The 19,405-nt window shown below is 43.8% G+C and overlaps 1 pseudogene; it reads left to right on the top strand.

Annotated features, from left to right (window-relative positions):
• The first annotated feature begins 141 nt into the window (after positions 1 to 141).
• LOC127206951 (60S ribosomal protein L10-like) lies at positions 142 to 18,451 on the top strand (annotated as a pseudogene).
• Positions 18,452 to 19,405: the final 954 nt, after the last annotated feature.

The raw sequence follows: 19,405 nt of genomic DNA, 5'->3' as shown, positions 1-19,405 counted from the left end.
ACGGAACAGGGAGGCCAGGCCTGTTTGCCCCCTCAACCCATACCCGCTGTCAAACAAAGCAAAACCTTGCAAAATGAAAAAAACAGACAGACAAACAAAACAAAACAACAAAAACAAAGGGAAAAATACAAAACAAGCAGAATGAGGCAAAAAGTACATGAAGATGTCATCGACTTCATTATTTTTGGTGCTCCTGCCTGCTCTGGAGTGTGGTAGACACACCCAGGGAACATGCACTGGTGTGAACTGATTTCTCTTTGCCAGTGGGTATCAATGGCGGTAGCTTTTTGGTTAGGGGTGGGACCCATCCATACCTGTATCTGCTTCCCCCTCTCAGTGCTGAGGCCACATCTGGTTTGAACCTGTGGAGGTCCTGTGCATACCACCACACAGTCTATGTAAGCTCCTATGTGCATCAGTCTTGTGTCTGGAAGACACGGTTTCCTTGGAGTCATCCACCACCTCTGGCTCTTACAGTCTTTGTGCCATGCGTCTTTTTCATGATCATGACGAACATTTCTATGTGGGCACCAGCTCAATTTCCAGTGGCACAAGTTAACTGTTGTCTTCAGTCATAGGACCTTACCAGCAGGTTGTGGAGACCAACCAGTGACGTCGGCAATAGCCTTCGGTCTTTGGGGGAATTCTATGGAACCCCTTTGGCCAACAGTTCAACAAAGTGTAGCCCACCCCCTGCCTCTGGAGGTTTTACTTGGTGGCTGCAGATGTCCACTTGAGGCATAATCTCCCTGTTTGGTGAGTCCAGTTGGATGTTTTTGTGTGTATCTATATATTAGGAAGCTTCTACTGTAGTGGGGGGTACATGGGAATTTTAAAATTATATCAGGAAAACCAGACCCAAGAGTTTAACAGACACTGGAAAGGTTTGACCCCTTTTCCTGGACCCCATAAAATGTTAGACACCTAACACTGCAAAGGCATGTCCACCCCAACAACATGATATGTGTCGAGGACCAAGCACTGCCAGATTCATCTCAATCCCCTCCTGCAGACACAGCTTACTCAGCTGCTTGCCGTCCACCTGTGCATGGATATGGACTTTGACCTGACCCACCATGCTCTGCTCTAGACTGGGTTCGGCCTTTCAGTTCCTAGCCACATTTTGCAGCTCAGCTCTCAAATCTGACTCCAGCATCTCTACCAACAGTGCTACTAGCAGCTCTCTCAAGGCACTGGTCTGTCTCAGCATCTGGAAACTTCTTGAACCTTGTAGTGGCCTCTGTAATTTATACCTATCCTCTAAATCATGCATAAGTGTACATATATATGTATACACACATATACATAAATACTGTGTACTGTGTGATATGGGAGTTAATATTAGTCATTTAGGTTGGAATAAAGAACTTGGATTTGCCTCAGCCACATTGCCAGGATATATGACAAATTAGTCACTGACACTTCCAAATCTGTGAATGTATTGTTATTCAATGAATTCTGACCTTGTGGACAGGTACAAGCGTATCTTTAAATGTTTCTGACAGATTGCACTTAGCACATGGCCACTGTGATAAAGTGACAATGAAATTAAGGGTTGAACAAAACCCGGGCATGGTGGCACATAGGAAATATTCATAAGGCAGAGGCAGGCAGACTTGGGAGTTTGAGGCCAGCCAACGCTACATAGTGAGACTGTGTTTTGAAAAAAAAAAAATTCTAGGAAACATTCTTAATTAAACATTGTTAAATAATGCATGATTTAAATATAAGTTAACAAATTAAATACTATGAACATATAACATTCCATATGTCTTATAGCTCATATCCTAATTTGATAAAAAGAAATTTTCCATTGTATCTGTTGATGAATTCATACTCAGTATTTTTTTTTTTTTTTTTTTTTTTTAGCCTATCTATGTTTCTACAACAAAATACCTGAGGCCGGCCATTTACAAAGAGTAGGAAGTTAGTTCTTCCATTTTCAGAGCCTCCCATGTCCAAGCTCCATGTGTCAGCATGTTTGATTGTCCAAGAAAAGCCTCGTTTTAGTTCCCACAGTTGCTTGAATGTTGTGACCTCCAGAGGGCATGAGCACTGGGACTCATCTGCAAGAAGGACCAAAAGAATAAATATTTCCCACCCAGTTATTTCACAGGGTTGTCTACTCTAACAGGTCCATGTCTTCCATGGAGCATGCAGTTTTGACATTAATCTTTACAGAGACAAAACATCCAAGCCAAGATGCCGAGAATATGTTGGTATTACTCTACAGGTTTGGGCTTATCCAGGCAGATTCCTGGGATGAAAGAATTTTCCTGACTTTCTGTCTGAGCACACAGAAGGAGAAAACCCTGTGTGTTAAGGCTGCCATATCGCAAGCATATGGTCTCATATGCTTCTTGTGTGGAAAGAGATACAAACGTGAGCAGATCTAAGCTCTGCACGATCAAAAGTCCTTATGGCTTCAATGGATCAGTTCCTTTCTATTTGTCTCCATGAAGCCTTCAGCAGAGGCCCAGGGCCCAGCCTCACCTGTTGTTGAAGTCCTAGAAGCATGTTTTAGGTATATTTTTTCATTGTTATGGTATAACACAATGACCAAAAGTAACTTGGGGGTTTAGTTCATATGAGAGCTTGTAGTCCATCATGTAGAGGAGTCAGGACGAGGAGTCAAGGTGGGAACCAAAGGCAGGAACTGATGTAGATGTCATAGAGGAGTGCTGCTTACTGGCTTGGTCCTCATGGCTTGTTCATCCTGTCTTCTCATAGCACCCAGGACAATCAGCCCAGGGGTAGCGCCAACAACAGTGGACTGGGCCCTGTCCCATCAATCATTACTTAAGAAAATGTCCTACAGATTTGTTTACAGGCAAATCTTACGGAAGAATTTTCTCAATTGAGAGTCAGTCTTCCCAACTGACTCTAACTTGTGTCCAGCTGACAGTAAGTTAGCCAGGAAAAAGCACTTATTAAAAACAAGTCATTTAGTGATCTGGACAGAAGTCTGTGCTTGCCTCTCAGGGGCTGGATAACCTCTCTGCATCTTTACAGGAGACCTTCAGCTTTCTGAGAGAGTTAGTTGAGTTTTCTTGCAAAGATGACTGTCTTCTATGCATCAATACTAAAGTAAAGGGATTGTAAGATCATAAAATGAAATAAATAATACAGGAATGTGTTACTTTACTCAAAAATAGAAGGAAACAGAAGGTCGTTGTGGTCTGGAGGGATGGAGGATCCCACTTACAAGGGAAACCAGGCCATCCTTCTCCTTTAGTTATAGGCAATAGGTTTATAGATTTGGGACTTAGAAGTCAACTGAGGGCCAGGGAGAGAAATTCACTCAGATTAGCTCACTCACCTATAGCAGTGCTTCTCAACCTGTGGGTCACGACCCCTTTGGGGACACAGACCAGATACCCTGCATATCAGATATCTGCATTATGACTCATTACATTATGTAAAATTACATAATGAATAAGCAACAACATTGTATGGTTGAGGGTCACCACAACACGAGGAGCTGTGTTAAAGGATGGCAGCATTAGGAAGGCTGAGAACCAACTGAGCTACAGGGAAAGCTTCAAGAACCAAAGGAGACTTGCCTCCAGGGCCCCAACCCTGTGCCATGCATGTTGAGACATGTACAGGGCCATAGGGAGGAGGCATCTCTTCACTGTGAGGGCTCTGTCCTCTTAGTTTGTCCATTAAAACAAGAATAAAATAAAACAAATAAAAACCAGAGATGCTGGGGCTCTCAGAGCAGGCTGGGAGTGCAGGAGGCAGCCAGGAGGACTAGAGCATCTAGGCTGAGTCAGCTCTTTCCTAGGGAGGTCAGGTAGAGGCATGCAGTGCTGGTTTGAGCACTTAGCTCTTTAACCTGGCCTAGCGATCACTCTGGTTGGCACCATTTTACATGGATCACTTACATGGACCTTCATCTGTAGAACTTGCTCAGATTCCAGCTATACCAGCCAAAGGTGCCACCTTCTGGGCACACTTGCTTGCAGTTGCATTTTGTGTGCCATTCTAGAACTCACTTTATAGACCAGGCTGGCTTCCAGCTCAGAGATCCACCTGCCTCTGCCTCCCAAGTGCTGAGATTAAAGGCATGCTCCACCATGCCTGGCTCTACCAGGTCTTCTTGAGAATGACACTGGAAACCACCTGGTGTCTAGGACAGCACTTCTGGCAAGATTCTGATATGGAATCTATGACAATGTGGGACGGGCGAACAGTATCATTGGCTTGGAGAAGACAATGCTAATTTATAACTTAAGAACTAGAAACCGTTTGTTTGGCTTAGAGAGAGAAAAAAAGGAGAAACAAAAATATAGCGTTATCCAGTATTGGAGTTGGCTTGAATGAGGCCACGGGAATGTTTCTGGAAGGTCTGAGTGAGCAACATTCAGGGAATCTCCACCAGAGGCCAGCTTACACGGCTGGTACTAACAGACACATGACAAAGTGCTGACCTTTGACACACTACAGTCTTCCAGAAGAGAAGAGACATACGATTGGATCATTTTGTCTTCTTCATTTTTATGTATGTGTGTGTGTGTTTGTGTGTGTTTGTGTACACACTTGTAACAACAGTGGGATGGTGTGTGTGTGTGTAAGTCAGAGGACAACTTTCTGGAGTAGGTTCGCTCCTTACATCATTGTGTGGTTCACGCACTGTTCCTCCAGAGAGATCGGCATGGAATTAGCGAGATGGAGCATGTTCAAATCTAGGAAAGCTCAAACTTGTAATTTAAAAATCTCATCCTACGAACAGAAGGTGTGGACAAAGCTCTCTCCTTGTTTCTGTGCCTGCCTTAGGAGCACATGACACAACTCCAATGTGGCTAGTCACATGAGGTTGTTACCTGTTATCTTTTGCCATGTCAACAGAGCATCAGCAGGATCCTAGTCCCAGCCAATGAAACACGTACACACCCAAACCTCCTCCCCGTGCCCACAGTTTATCTGAGACTGGCTGCTTTATTCTGACATGTAACACTGGGGAAAGAACTCCCCTTCCCCCTGACAAATTCATCACTGGACCCCTGAACTTGATTGCTCTCCAGGCTGTCGCCTCAGACCTTTGAGTCCATCGTAGAAGCTTGCCTGGTTGCCACGGGCATCTGCTGTTCATCGGTGAGTCAGTAACAATGCTGCTGCAGTCTTTTGCACTGCTATGCTGGCTGTGGTGCCCATCTGTGGTAGCGAGCTGATGGCCTAAAGCAGCCGTTGTTGTGGTGGTGGTGGTGGTGGTGGTGGTGGTGGTGGTGGTGGTGGTGGTGGTGGTGTTCCTCCTCCTCCTGTTCCTCCTCCTTGTCTTCTTCTTCTTGCTCTTCCTCTTCTTTCTCCTCCTCCTCTTTTTTCTCCTCCTCCTTCGTTTTTTGAGACAGGGTTTCTCTGTGTATCAAGCAGCTCTGGCTGTCCTGGAACTCGCTCTGTACACTAGGCTCGAGCTCACAGAGACTCACCTGCCTCTGCCTCCCAAGTGCTGGGCTTCAAGGCATGCGCCGCCACCGCCCCGCTGAAGCAGCAGCCTTTCTATTTGCCTGAATCAGGTTGGACTTCTTTTGCCGTCTGGGACCGGCAGTTCAACTAAAAGACCCTTAGCACTTTGCTGTGGAGAAATCTTTTCCCCCTACATCGCCACCTAATTGGAAATCCTGTGCCTCAGACCTCCTTCTGTTCTTCACCCTTCCATGCCTGGAGCCTGACGGATCTGAGGGAAGCAGATCTCAGGACGCCATGCTTCATCCTTCCCCGCTCTGAGATCGATATACTCAAACCTTTTGGCAGAGACGTGCGCACGTCCGCCACGGTGCCAGGGGCACCGCGGAACCACATACCATGTAGGCCCCAGGAATGGACCTCGAGTAGTCAGGTTTGGTGGCCGGTGCTATTCCCCACAAAACCATCTCTCTAGCTCTGTTTTAATTATTTTTCTTTTCAAAACAGAGTTTCTCTGTGTAGCCTTGGCTGTCCTGGACTCACTATGTATACCAGGCTGCCCTCGAACTCACAGCAATCCACCTGCCTCTGCCTCCCGAGTGCTGGGATTAAAGGCGAGCGCCACCACGCCCAGCTGCTCTGTTTTTTGTTTTTTGTTTTTTGTTTTTCAAATTTTGTGGGGCTGGGGATCGAGCCTAGAGCCTTGGGCGTCTTAGCAAAGGCTCCACCAGTAAGTTCCATCACTTTCCACACTATGACTTGTTTAAAAGTAGAAATCGGTGGTTGCTGAAGCGACTTCATTTTTTTTTAAAGGATATTATAAGCAACAGTTTAGGGAACTACATGGCACGGAACAGAGGAGGTACTGAGACCCGTCCTTGGAGAAGGGGACGGCAGAGGAGGGAGGCTTCTGTAGCAGGTGGGCATGGCAGCAGCCAAGCGGGGTGCGTGTGAGACTGGCAGGCGGCATGGTTTCGCGGGTTGCAGTTGGGGCTATGAGACTCCTGTAAACAAGGGAACGTGCTAGAATGAGCATCCTAGAAAGACAGGAGGGATATATGCAGAACTGGCTGGTGAAGGGTAGAGACCGCATGAAGGAAGGCTGGATTCGGATTCCGGAATCCTTGAACTCTAGGTTAGTGGAGAAAACTCTGATCCCGTTTTGAGTTACTGATAGCGGTGCCCTTCGTATCGGACAGACAGCTCACGTTGCTTTGTAAGAGCCTCAGAGAGACCACGAGTTAGAGCAGGGGGCGAGTACACCATAGTACTTTCCTGACCTTTCTCATCACTGTGGGCTCCTGTCTTAACAGCTTGTTAAGGGAAACAGCACATTCTTTTTGGTATTTTCTGGAATCATCCTCCCATCCCTAAGCCCTCAAAGCCTGCTGTGTAATTACCTCCAGCAGGCCAGAGGTCATTTAGAACAGCAAGTGAAGGCAACATCTGGCCATTAGAACTTACATTTTGGTGCTCTCCCAGCAACCAGGATAAGCTTCAGGCTCTGAAGTGGATACTTTACAAGACTAGACTCACATTGCAGCTTCACGAAGGAATAAAAAAATGTACTTCTTCTCAAGTCTCTGAGGGAGTTGAAGACCGAATAGCTTAGTTTTACGATGACACTTAATTGTCTAGGGGTTAAGATGTTTTTAGGTCTAGGTAGGTGTTCTAAGTTGATAATGACAATATGTGATGGAGACTGATTTACATTCGGAAATTTAGATGCACCAAGATAGGAAAGATGTCTTCTTCAAGGCTGTCAAATACAAATAGCCAGAACACTAGGAATGTAACATTTATATAATTCCTGATTGTGTCACGGTTCTTCTTACCATAGGTAATCTATTGCATACATGTGCAATAATATAAATGTATATGTACAAAAATAAAATAGTTTTAAAAAAAGAAAAAAATATACAACATAGTAATGCAGAAGCTTGACCAGTTCCAACTTTCAGTGCTGAGTTGCTCTGCGTGGCACTGCTGCTTGCACCCTGAGGGCCAAGCCTGCAAGTCCATCCTTCATGGAGAGAGGGAAGGTGTCCAGCAGGGGTCAGTGCATTCCAAGCAGCCTGGCTGGATTAGCCAGCTTTGTGTAAACAACCTCAGGGCCTGTGAATCTGACAGAAGGGCCTTGAATAGGGAGAGAGACTCCCAAAGAGAAGACTCGGAAGCCAAACTAGAAGTCTTTTTCTTCCTAGAGAAAACTGAGATTTATCGTGAGCCTAATTACTATAAGCCCAGTTGAAAAGTGCACAATGATGGATGAGAGCAGGGACTCCTGACAGCAGCTCACTGTGTCTCTTCCTCTGCCACAGGGCACTGTCCGGTTCTGTCCTTCTCTATGGAAGAGCTTGTTCAAACCAGGCTTAGGATTTGCCTTCTCCCTGATAAACAGCTCAGACTGAGGTCATTGGAGTGAGCCCTGCACTGCTCCATCCCTCCTGGGAAACTCCATTCTGCACAGAGACAGGCACTCCCCAGTTAACATTGTGCACACTGGAAGCCTGGAGTCACCAGGGCTTTTGAGACGTGGTGACATATGGAGAAAGGCTGTTTGCCTAGTGTTGTCTCTGTGTGCTCAGCATTTATCAGAAGGCTGCCATTTTCAGAGCGCAGCACAAGGCACTTTTGAAGACACACAGAGATGTAATAAAACTGGATGCCTGAAGTCAGGGAGATCAGGACCTTGATGCAGTTCTGATCTTTAGTTGTTGGTCAGCATCCAGCCCTTCACTATTGGGCTGATTCCCGACAACTCTTCCCCAGTTCACAGGCTCATGATGGGTCTTCCCTGAGACATCAGAAGGGTACAGGCTATAGTTTGGCTGGCCCGTTATAGGCTGCCACCTAGGCATAGGTAAATATATTATGGGTGTCTTATAACCTGACGAGTGTCACTGATCCATCTATTGATGATATGTGATGTGCTAAACATTTCAACCCCACCTAGTGCTCCAGGGATCAGATGGGTGGGCCCAGAGCTGCTCTTACTTAACATTGAAAGCAATTGTTTAAATGTGCCATGCTAAACCAAAGCTACGTTCCAGCATAAACTCTTGCCAAGGTACCACTAAATATAAAGACTCTGAGCAGAAGTGTTGCCAGCTTTTCTGTCCATAAGTGTGTATAAGAAAGGCTTAGAGAAACACACAACTTCAAAATCAATCAGCTATAGATTTTTGACACTGATACTGAGAATATAAACGCTTGTGGAAAGGCAAAGGAAGATAAGACCGGCTATTTTTAAGTGCTCAACATGCCAGTGTCCTGTCCCTGGGCAGAAGATAAATATTCATTGAATGAATCAAAGAATGGCGAATGGTTTAAGGAAGTGCAGGCAAAATTTCCCATTTCCAAATGCATTTTGCTTTATGCTTGACAGGTACCAGATAGGCAGTCAAGGAGACCCCAAGGTCTTCTCTATGTTCTTTAAAAACTGTGGCACATCTCTAGCAAAATACTGGCACTGCCTCAAGTCTATGTGGAGCTGGAAATGTTTTCCATGTTCAAGCTCATTTATTTACTTGCATCCCATATTCATTTTCATATCTGAGGGCTTTGACCCGCCATAAAGAATAGAAATGTGGTGATTCCCATAAAATCGACACAGCATTGCTAGGGATATTGTAATAAAATACCATAACCAGGGCAGCATTAAAAACAAAATAAAACAACAACAACAACAACAACAAAACAGAAGTGTGTGTCCTTATCATTCTCAAGGTGAGAAGTCTAGGTGATGTGATAGGAGGGTAGGTTCCTGTTCAGGCAGCACTGTTCCTCACTTCCTTCCTAGCCCCTGTAATAGCCAGCAATCCCTTGACTTATAGTCCCATTATTTCAGTATCTGACCCTGTTTTTAAGTGGTGGTTTCTCTCTCTCTCTCTCTCTCTCTCTCTCTCTCTCTCTCTCTCTCTCTCTCTCTCTCCTCTCTCCTCGCTCTCTCTCTCTCTCTCTCTCTCTCTCTCTCTGTGTGTGTGTGTGTGTGTGTGTGTGTGTGTGTGTGTGTGTGTGTGCGTGCACGTGCGCACATGTGCATATGGCCATCTTTTCAATAAGAATTTCCATTGTGTTAGAAGTAGAGCGCACCACACTTCAGTATTATCTCATATTAGCTGTTTGACTACACGTGGGATGGGTAGCTACCATGGGGTGGGCAACTACGATATGATGGCCCTGTTTCCAAAACAAGGTCACATTCTTGGGTACTTGGGGCCTAGGACATTGACATTTTCAATTTAGGTAAGGAGTTGGGGGATATAATTGTATCTATAACAAAGGACGAGAAAATATCTGATCCCAACACACAGTGACTCTGTGTTGTGATTCCACAATCAGTGCCTCTGCAAGTTTTTAGGACTGCAAGTTCACATGGCCAAAAGTTCACATGAAGATAAGGCATCCAAGAACATACCTCAAAATGTTTTTGCTTTGTTCCTTTTTTACTTCAGCTCAGATTAGAATGCCAATCGCCATGTAAAAGGGAAAGGCTTTGTGTTCCATCACCAGTCTCCCGAAACGTGTAATTTTCAGATTCCCAAATTTGAAGCTATCCAGAACATAGAATCTCACATTTGTATCAACACCACTGGATTTCCATTCCTTGTTCAGGCATCTCTGTTTCCTGGGCCTTTTGCCTACAAGATTGTCTAAATGGCTCCAGTATGTGTATAAACATAAAAAATATCCCACTTGTATTAGAAGGATGCGGGCTGTCTTTTAAGAAGGTATGTGTCTTATTTAGAATGAGTACGTACTAACACTGGCAATTTTAATGAGGTGCATTCAAAGCCCTGTTTTGACTGCACCAATAAGGACCCTCTACACCACAGCAGATCCGCTTTCCCCAAAGTTGCTGCTGTTCTTGTAGGTTTTCAGTGGGCAGATGCTGGGATGATATCTATTTTGTATTATGCGGCAGCAGTAGACAGACAGCTAATATTTTTTCCAGTTCAGTTATTCATATCTCAGCGTGCTGTAGAAAGAAATCATTTTATTCTTCTTACTACAGAGACCGGATGGAGTTTTTTGTTACTCTTCACCCCTGAGCTGGAACAGCCTGTGGCTAATACCCATTTGCAAGGCACCTCAGGAGAGCAGTTTTCATTTGCTTTGCTTTCTGACCTCCTAAAAGACATCACAGTCAAATGTGGACATTAAAAAAAAGAAAAAAAAAAACTCTATTGAGCGTTTCTGTGAAATATGACAGAGAGAGAGAGAGGGTGGTTGTGTGTGTGTCCAACATTTTAAACAAGATTTAGCTTTGTCCTTAGGGACTAGGTCATCACGACTGGTGTTGTTCCACTGGGCCATCCTAATTTTCCCCAGGAGAGGGAACACTTTTTCCCTTGTCAACTGCAGGAATCTCAGACTGTACTGGGGTGGGGGGGGGGGGGAGATCTAATTCATTCCGGCTGGATTCACTCAGATACTCTGTGTCCCCAATTACATCAATTATCTGGGTAACCATCACAATTAACGGAAGAAGGCTTGACCTGTCAGGACCAGCTGCAGCAAAAGTATTTGGGTGTGTGGTTTCAGCCACTGGTGCCCTGTGGATTGCAGACGCTAGGTCAGGGAAGGAGGTTGGGTGAATGCCGGGATTGGCTCCCCAGTTAGTAATGGGTTGTGATTTAACCAAGCAATGGCCTACAGGTTCGCAGGAAATCAGGTTTCTGCTTAAAGGTGGCCTGTGGCCAAGCTGTGCCACACTGAGTCGGATTCTTCACCTCATGGTGATTTCACATTTGTAAAATGAAAGCAGGAAGCCAGATGATATTAGCCTTGATGGAGCAAATGATGACTATACAGTGATGAAAGTAAACATTACTTCCTTCGGTCCTCAGAACCAGCTTTTAGAGAACAAGCTCCTTCCCCCACGAGGTCACAAAGCTAGTGCTTGCTATTCAAAGGGCAGGGCATTTCCAAGCTCCTCCCAGCTGCCCTTGGAAACCAAGGAGAAGACTTGATAAACCAACCATGGCTCAGGTTGAGCCTCTTGCTGCTCCGAGTGCAAAGTGCATGGACTAACAGTGTGGGCATCATCTCCTGCTGTCTTTTAGGAAAGGCAGCTGCTCAGACCCCCACTACAAATCTACACCTGAAAAATTTGACGTTTTAAACCAGATCCCAGTGTAATTCTGGCACCTTTAAAACTTTGAAAAATGCTGCTCAAACGTCAATCAAAGGTCAGTCAGACTGGGATCAGTGCAGCAATTCCTCTTCTTTCTCATCTCTAGAAGCCTCTGAGGGTCCTAAACTGGGGTCTCAGGGGAGTGCTGAGGGAGCTTGGTTCTGGAAGTCAGCTTTGTATGCAGGGCTCTGCGTTTGATCTTTCATGTTTCACTCACATCATTTGCTCCTGGCTTCCAGCTCCTCTCCCAAAAGGAAGCCTCCAGTAACCAAAGTATAGCAGGAGCTAAAAATGATCTTTTTTTGGCTGACAGCAGGGGGTGGCCATTATGAGCGGATTAATGTATGTGCAGGGCGAGATTCTCCGGTGTCCTTTACAGGCGGGAGAAATTGCTGTTCTAACTCTCCCTCTGGCTTCCCTTCTTTATTTAACAATGGCTGCACACAAAAGCTTTCTATGGGAAGATAATTGGATTTCTAACTCTATTTGTTCAAAACCCACTTAACATTATAATGGTCCTGGTTATATTGTTTGTATCAACTCATCAGTAGTAAAATAGCAATTTCTGGATAAATATCTAAATTTTTGTGTGAACATCTAGCATTGCAAAAGAAAGGAGGCGGGGGGGGGGTGGTTGGGGGAGCGAGGAGGGGGAGAAGCCAGAAATAAAAATGCATTGATAAAAATAGGCAGCATATGTGGCCAGGTGCCCTGCATGGCTTCACTGGGCCGGATATGTCCAGGCTTTCCAGTGCTACTTCAAGCCTACCTGTGTGTGCATTTGCTTATTGCTTAATCACTGTGAAACTTTCTGTAAATGGATCACTGAAGACAAATATGTTCCCTGCTGGAGTCATGGGAGAAAGGCGAATGGCAGCCAGTCCAGAATGAAAGAAACATATTCTTTCATGTAGCAGGCACTACTATCCCTCCACCCAAGGAGACTGCAACAGAACCTGATGCCTGCGATTCCCTTGCATGCTTTTGGTTCTGGTAACACTGACTATATCATGTCTGACCATTTTCATCTATAAAGAAACAGCCCATACACCTTAGTATGTGTGTGTGGAGGGTCATAGGTCTGTGTTTAAGTATTATCAATATACTTAGACATATGGCCAAGGGTTAGTCACTAAGTTACTCAGCAACACCATTTCTTATTTATAAAAGGAGAACATGTGTGTTGACCATGCTCCTGAGCTAACTTACTCACTTACTCATTAACTAACACTTTCTAACTCGATAGTGTGTGAAAGTCACCTCCCAAGGGTTCAGTTGTCCTACCTGTGAAGTGGTATCACTTCCCACCACCTGGTCCCACAGGCATTGAGTATCCAATGAGCTTAATATACATGAAATGATAGAGAGCCATGATCGAATCTCATTATCCAAGGATGATGGCTATTAAAAATTAAAAGGGAAATCGTTTAATAGAAGAAGAAGAAATGTTGAGGTGGGTGAGCTTCCTCCTCCCTGGATCATCTTGGAACTATATAGACATATAAAAGAGCCCCCTCCTCCATTTCTGTTGAAGCTGGGTATGATCTGATTCCCAAGAAATTGACTGGGAATGAAATTCCTATGAATCAGGCTACCTTTCAACTGCCCTTGGAGAGGAGATACTATTTTAAGACATCCTTTGCTTTTTCTCAAGTAAGATGAGAAGCCTACCTAATCCCTGATTTAATCTGAATTGATATCTGAATTTCCAGGAACCACAATTTCTTAGAGTAGAGTGATGCAGTCTCACTTCTCACTATCTCTCATCAGACAACAAACCAGGTCCAGGTCCCTTTGAAGTTGCCTCATGTGGGTCAGTCATAGACATAGGTTCTTTTCCTGCAGGGAGAGTGATGTTTGTGGAATGCCCTGTGCTGATGACAGCTGTAGACATGTGCATATCTTCCAACCCAACACAGGCAGGAAAGGCCTCCCACCCCAAGTGCTAATCATAACCTCTACTATGCTTTGACATGTCTGGAATAGGAAGTGTGCAGTGGTTAGTTCCATCCCAGATCTTCAATTAGTTTGTTGTAGAGGCCGGAGGGGGTATTAGTGGCTGCACTGCTGTTTACCCTCCTGTGAGAGTTGAGGTCCATGTTGGGCACCAAATATAAAAATATACACTTTTTATGCCTGCCCTAGATACAAAAAATTGGCACAAAGGCCTATTATATTTATTAATTGCTTCAGCCACTATAGCTAGGCACATACTGAGCTATTCTAACCTAACTATGCTGGCCTGGCCTATTTCTCAGCCACATGGCCTGTTAGTGCCATCTTAGTGTCACCCTATCTGATCTTTATTCATCCATGTCTCATGGAGACTCTCTCCTCATGGTGACTCTTTTCTCACTGTTTCCCACCGGGGACTCCCCTCTCTGGAATCAGAAGTTTCGCCTTAACTCTCTAGCTCAGCTTTAGCCATTTAGCTCTTTATTAACCAATCAGAATTGATGGAGAACAATTTTTATACAACATTGAGACAGTAGATGCTTCATAAAAATGATAATGCCAATGTCCAGACTGTAGCCAGATCTCTGGGTACAGAAATCAGCATTTGGATACACATTGTGCAAAAACATTCTCCAAACCAAAGTGTCTGGTATTTGTCACTAACACAAAAGCCACCTTTCTCCATCTTGAACAAACTCCACTTACCAGCAAAAGAGAGGTAGGATCAAATGGATTTCAAAGTGTTTTTGTTAAGTTTCCCGAACCAGCAGCAGTAACAAAGAAGCAGAGAGACAGCAGGGTTTTTCAGGGCTTTTAAGTGTCAACAATGTCAACAGTGACCAAGTGGCTTCCAGGTTCTACAAGCTAATCTTGGTATGAAAGAAAGTTTGAGCTGTGAAAAATGTATGGGATATTTTGAGGGTATCCTGTCATTTTTTTTCTTGTCTAGAAAAGTAGGGGGAAAGGGAGGGAAGGAAAAAGAAGGGAAGGAAATAGAGAGGGAAGGAGAGGGTGGATGCATTGAAGGTCTGCCAGGCTGGTGGTAGAGAGGGAATGGCACCATGTTGTTTTTAAGGGAGAAATTCTTTGAAGGAAATGAGTGGCTTCCAGCTTAAGTCTTGCCCTAGCAGAGCTGCCCAGGAGAACCTTGCCTGCCAGGCCCATGCCTTCGAAACTCCCAAACTCCTTCCATATCACCACTTCTTAAGGCAGTGCTAAATGCTTGAAGCTTCTCATTTAGGAAGGGGTAGAGGCACCCCCTTGAGAAAATCTTCCTTGAAGGTGTAAGTTCTAATGTTTAACATCGAGTTCCAATCTACACATTTCTCTGTTCTAGCCAGGACAGCTGATTTCTCTCTGACTAAATCACAGGGCTGAGGATCATTTAGTGAGAGATCTTAGCGGTCTTCTTTCCACATTGCCAAAAAACACATCACTTCCAGGGCTGGCCCCAAGACTGCCTCTGGCAGCGCACAATTCTATTGTAATACCTAGATTGCCCAGATCACGAGAACCCCAAAAAAGACAACCAGGACTCAATACCAGTGCAACATACACAGGGTCCTGTATTATGGGCTTGAGCTCGGGTCACAATCCTTCCTGATTCAACAGGATAGGAGAGTGGCTCTGGAGCTACAAGGGTAATGGGTTTATAAAGGGGAAAAAAAACATAAGCGGGGCATAGGAATGTCAACCTTTAGGCAGGTTGGGTGGAGGCTGGACCTCAAGGGGAACTTGTAGGTCACAGGATGTTGACCTTCAGGTAGACTGAGTGGAGTTTCTGGGGACTGCTGGCAGGTGCAATAGACAGCAGTACGTGGTCATTCCTGGAATGCAGGGAGAAGCGTCACCTAGAGGACAAGTTCTCACAGAAAATACCGACCTTGGCATTAGTTACAGGACATACAGAAAGTGGCATTAGTTTGGTTCTTACACTATGTAGTATCTTGAAGGGAAACTTAGGAGAGTTGTGTACCACTGACCTTGCAAAAGGTGTCATGAGGTGGGACATCAGAACCAAATGCACAGATGGACAGTGTGAGAGAGATGTCAGCTCTCCATTCAGGTCTCCTGCCTCATGTTGGTGGCACCTTAGTGATGCCAAGAGTCACTGAAGATTCCTGAGATGAAAGACAAATGCAGTTACAAATGCTGTTGGGGAAGTAAACTTAATTGGGAGACCTGGAATTTCTCAACATTTAGAAACTGGACCATAAATGTTATTGTTTAACCATTTCCCAAAATTTTATTTGTGCCCCTACAAAGGTATTATTTGCCCCAAATTAGCTGGAAGAAACATTAGGAGAATGACACCCCATTTTCCCTAAGGGAGGTTGGGTAGGTTTTTGTTTGCTCTCTTGGGCGATAGATGTTTATTCAAGGATATCTCTCTTTTCCTTTATCTTTCTTTCATAGGTATGCAGCTATGGGTTGAAAAGAAGGAGGAATATAGAAATATATAGGGATGATAGGAAAAAAATAGATTATTGAATCTACTCCTCAACTTAAGGCCTTAACTGTTACAAATAAGGTCATTTTTAACTCATTGGTATAGAATTTTGTATGTTGAGGCAAAATAAGTTTAATGTTGATACATTGGTATAGAATTCAAATTTGAGATTATTAGTCACACATCATATATATATGTATATATATGTATATATATATATATATATATATATATATATATATATATATATTTACTTCTATTCTAACATGAGGTATTGTACCCATCAAACTCAATTATAGTACAAGGTTTATTTCTAATACCTTGAAAGTGCTATTGCAGGCTGTTTAGGATAATTAAGTAGCAAGCTAATTGTTAGTTGATCAAATCATGGTCATGTCAATTACTAGTCTATTTTTATCACAAGAATATACATCCTAGGTTTAACAGACAGATATGATTCTATAGATACATAAGGTAAAGTAGTTAGATAAGGTCTTCAAACGCCTCAGAGACCTACAGAATATGGCATTTAAAGATGTTTTTATTATTTTAAAGATTCTTTGACAACAAGACAGGTTAACTCCCGGCAATGCCCAGCCTACCTCAGAGAAGATGATAAGCTTCAAAAAACCTCCTTATAGAGATGGCTTCAAATGTGGCAAACAAGCCTCTGGGGGAAATGTCCTCATTTCAGCCACAGACAGAATTCTGCCTAAAAATGGGCACGCTTGGGTGCAGGCAGAGTCGATAGCCAAACTCTGCCAAGATAGGGCAAGCAAGTCCTCAACAGTTCCTGCCTCATAAATTACCTGTCAGATATATTGGGCCAGAACACTGAAGATGATGCTCCAACATTATAGAGAGTTTTGGGTGACTGATCAGGCAGCAAGTTGTCTCTGTCGTTTTTTCATTTCGGAAGCTGCTAACCTGCACTTCCGGTTTACTCAGGTAATTAAATTTTATTCCTTCTCAAGTCTTTGATGGGGTTGAAGACCAGAGAGATTAGTCTTACAATTAAGCTTAGCTGTTTAGGAGTTAAGATGCTTTTAGGTCTAGATAGATGTTTTAAGTCGATAGAGATGAGCTATGACAGATATTGATTTATATTTAGAATTTTAGACTCACCAAGATAGGAAAGATGTTTTCTTCAAGATTGCCAAATACAAATAGCCAAAACACTATGAATATAACATTTATATAATTCCTGATCGCTTCATGGTTCTTTTTGCTGTATGTAGTTTATTTTATATATGTGTAACAATATAAAATGTATATGTAAAAAAGGAAATATAATAAAATATTTACATTATGGTACAAATGTAATCACAAAATTAACAAGACTATAGTTATGAAGTAGCAACAAAACTAATTTTATAGTTGGAGGGGTCAGCACAATATGAGAAAGCGTATTAAAGGGTCGCAGCGTCAGGAAGGTCGAGAACTGCTGCTCTAGAGGAAGTGGCACCACATTTCCTACACATTGGCTTCTCAGCATGAATTCTGAGCAAAACTCCTAGTCAGTTGGAAGTTCCAAGTCTTCACGGCTGAGCCCACTTTGCAGGGAGAGAATGAAGAGGCAATGAGCTATCCTTGTCAAGCGCTTGGTCACGGGGGGGGGGGGGCAGGGGGGGTGATTTCAGTAAATATCAGCTATTGATGCTGCCTCTCATTCCAAATTGGAGTATTCAGAACTAGTGAAATGCGGCCTTGAGTGACAAGTGATTTAGAGAAAAATAAAATAAGTAGGATTTGAGGTGCATTTAGAAGTGTGGGTTGGGTTTAGACTAGCAGTGAAACGTGGACACAGTACAAACCACCTCAGGGTAAGCAGAAAACGTAAGCGAAGGCATGGGCTACGGTTGCCGTTTAAAGGCCAGTTTGTATGGTATTGCAAAAACAAGCCGTATCCAAAGTCTCGTTTCTGCCAGGGTGTCTCTGCTGCTAAAATCCGCATCTTTGACTTGGGATGAAAGAAGGCAAAAGTTGATGAATTCCCACTTTGTGGCCACATGGTATCAGATGAATATGAACAACTCTCCTCTGAAGCGCTGGAGGCTGCCTGTATTTGTGCCAACAAATACATGGTGAGGAGTCGTGGTGAGGATGTGCTCATATTCGTGTGAGGCTCCACCCTTTTCAATGCCATCCGAATCAACAAAATGTTGTCCTGTGCTGGGGCTGCCAGGCTACAGACAGGTGTGCGTGGTGCCTTTGGGAAGCCCCAGGGCACAGTGGCCAGGGTTCACATTGGCCAGGTCATCATGCCCATCCACACTAACCTGCAGAATAAGGAGCATGTGATTGAGGCTCTGCGTAGAGCCAAGTTCAAGTTCCCTGGCCACCAGAAAAGCCACATCTCAAAGCAGTGGGCCTTCACCAAGTTTAATGCAGATGAGTTTGACGACATGGTTGCTGAGAAGCGACTCATTCCTGATGGCTGTGGGGTCAAATATATCCCCCATCATGGTCCCCTGGACAAGTGGAGAGCCCTGCATTCCTGAGGAGGCCTTCCACTGTGATGCTCTTCTGTATCCTACCAAATCTCACAGCCAGTAAAAAAAAAAAAAAAAAAAAAAAAAAAAAAAAAATTCACTTAAGATAACCCAGTAATTAAAGATCATGCACAAATCTGGGAACTGAGAACAAGCCAAAGAAACCACCAAGTGGAGGCCTTGGAGATGCTCTTCTGCAGCCACACAGCTATGGAAGTCTGCCTGTGGCTTGCATTTGGTGCTCCATCAATCAAAGCCTTCACCATGCAACACGTGCCTGCATCCTGTCCCCTCCCCTTTGTAAATGTACTTTCTATTTTCTATAGTGCAATGAGAATATTTGGCAAATATTAAACTAGTCTGTCTTGTCTCCCTCTCAAAGAATATTTTTTGTAGCCTTTACCTCTGAGGCTAAGCCAGGAAATACCTCTGTTGTGAGGAATGTACCGGAGAAGACTATTCAGACTTGGTTCAAGCCAATAGAAAGTCTTTAATTGTTTGCTGGTGACTATACTGGGTATCCAAAACTCCAGCGCAGTTCTGAGCCTTTCTCAGAGTGAGCTCCTTTTTTTTTTTTTTGAGTATATATATATTTTAATTAAGTCTTTTTAATGTACATTTATATTGTTATACACATATGTAATAAACTACATAAAGAAAGAAGAACCATGAAACAATCAGGAATTATATCAACGTTACATTCATAGTGTTTCTGCTATTTGTATTTGGCAGCCTTGGAAAAAACATCTTTCCTATCTTGGTGAATCTAAAATTTTGAATGTAAATCACTATTTATCATATCCCATCTCTATCAACTTAAAACTCCTGGGTTGACACACCTCAGTTGGCAAGAACTGTTAACCAGAATGAGGACTACAGAAGCTAAAATACAAGATCAGTATATTTAGGGGCTTTCCCAGAATTTGGTAGGCCTTTCTGCCTGTGTGCTGGCTTCCAAGGCCT

The sequence above is a fragment of the Acomys russatus genome, chromosome 24 (genome assembly GCF_903995435.1).
Source record: "Acomys russatus chromosome 24, mAcoRus1.1, whole genome shotgun sequence".
In the NCBI taxonomy this organism is placed as follows: Eukaryota; Metazoa; Chordata; class Mammalia; order Rodentia; family Muridae; genus Acomys; species Acomys russatus.
This window is presented reverse-complemented; position numbering and strand designations above follow the sequence as displayed.